Source organism: Microtus ochrogaster, unplaced genomic scaffold, assembly GCF_000317375.1.
Source record: "Microtus ochrogaster isolate Prairie Vole_2 unplaced genomic scaffold, MicOch1.0 UNK49, whole genome shotgun sequence".
Classification (NCBI taxonomy): Eukaryota; Metazoa; Chordata; class Mammalia; order Rodentia; family Cricetidae; genus Microtus; species Microtus ochrogaster.
In genome coordinates, this window is record NW_004949147.1 from 2,203,942 (window position 1) to 2,205,908 (window position 1,967).

Here is a 1,967-nt window from a genome sequence, read left to right on the forward strand (position 1 = left end):
GACAGACGCAGGTTAAGATCATTCCTGGTAAGCCAGCTTGTAGACTACACAGAATAATAGAAATGGGTTAGATCAATATGTAAGAGCTAGCCGATAAGAAGCTGGAACTATTGGGGCCAGGCAGTGTTTAAAAGAATACAGTTTCCGTGTAATTATTTCGGGTAAAGCTAGCCGTGCAGGCAGCCGGGTGCTGGGAAGCCGCTCCAAACACAACAATCAGGATTTCCTAAGAGTGTAATATACCTAAAAATAGCTATTCTTAAAGGCAACTCCACCTCCCAGCAGCCAAACAGGCAACTATGAGAACAAGGAATACAGAAGGACCCTGTGTCATTCCACAGATACACACTATGTGGCCATTCAAGTCTAGTTTGTCCTTAGGACCGTGTGAGGCTGGCTCTACTTTGTCAAGTTAGAACTAATGCTTCTGCCCTGATGAGACACTCTTATCTTACACTAAGGCTCTGAGCCTCTCCTGAAACTTGAACTAGCTTTGTATTCTGGTGTTCTCCAAACAACCATGTAGTTGCTTTTGACCTTTCTCTCATAAATTGAAACCACCACAGGAATGACCAAAATACACAGCAGAAAATACTCTCCAGAAGAAATATTTCATTAGTTTTTTGGATTTTTGTTTTGTTTTGTTTTGTTTTGTTTGTTTTGGTTTGGTTTTTTTGAGACAGGGTTTCTTTGTAGCTTTTGGAGCCTGTCCTAGAACTAGCTCTTGTAGACCAGGCTGGCCTCGAACTCACAGAGATCCTCCTGCCTCTGCCTCCCGCGTGCTGAGATTAAAGGCGTGCGCCACCACTGCCCAGCTCATTAGTTTTTTAAAGTGATTTTTGTTGTGTTTGTGACAGTGTCAGGGTCCCACTAATGTAGCTCAGGCTAGATTCAAATTCATTATCTTCCTACCCCTACCTCAAAAGCTTAGATTATAGACACCTCTGCCCACCTTAATTTTAATTTATTTTGTATGGTATAAATAGAAGTTAGGACTAGAATAATCTAATTTGACCTGAACTACCAAAGACCAGTTATATTAACAAAAGTACTAATGGGATCAATGGAACAGCTCAGTGGGTGAGATGCTTGCTGCCTAATGACCTGAGTTGGATCCCTAGGGCCCATATGGCGTGACAAAAAGAGACAAACATCTCCCTCAAATTATCCTCTGACCTCCATATGTACACTGTGGTATAAATGTTTGTTTTGTTTTTTTTGTTTTTGAAAAGAGACAAATGATTTAGTAACCATGATAAACTCCAAAGGTTTAACATTTACTATATTTAGCCATACATACAATCCTCACATTGATCCTGAGTATATACAATCAGTAGTGGAGGCAGAACTCCACCGTATACCCAGGTTCTTAATTATTGAGCTCAAATAAATTAGGTTCAGTATATATGAGTATATAAGGGCTGTTAGTACAGCTCAGTGGTAGAGTGTTTACCTAGCTACATGCAAGGCCCAAGGTTCAGTTTCCAGCACCAAAAAAAAAACAAACAAACAAAAAACCCAAACAAACAAAAAAACACCAATAGGAAAAAGGAAAAAACAACATGTTAAGAGGATAATTATGGAGGTCTGGAGAGATGGCTCAGTGGTTAAGAGCACTGGCTGGCTGCTCTTGCAGAGACCCCCAAATTTGGTTCTCACATCAGATGGCTCACAACTCTCTGTAACTTTAGTTCCAAAGAACCCAATGCCTTTTTCTGGACTCACATGTGCATAAACTAACACAGATATACACATATATACATAATTAAAAATAAATTTTTAATCCTTTTATAAAAAGCGAGGTATAGTGGTACACACTTTTAACCCCAGCACTCTAGAAGCAGAGGCATGCACATTTCTGAGTTGGAGACCCCTGTTGCGGGAGGTCCTTCTGCTCCTCCAGCCTATAGCCGCTGAGATACCAGCCCATTGGGGCGTGGTCTCTCTCCCTTTAAAAAAGCGGCCAC

The 1,967-nt window shown here is 40.9% G+C and overlaps 1 protein-coding gene across 3 annotated transcripts in view; it reads right to left on the reverse strand.

The window, feature by feature from the left end:
• The window catches only part of Bbs4 (Bardet-Biedl syndrome 4), a 40,915-nt gene that overhangs the window by 5,851 nt on the left and 33,097 nt on the right, over positions 1–1,967 (reverse strand). The gene's annotated exons all lie outside the window — the stretch shown is intronic.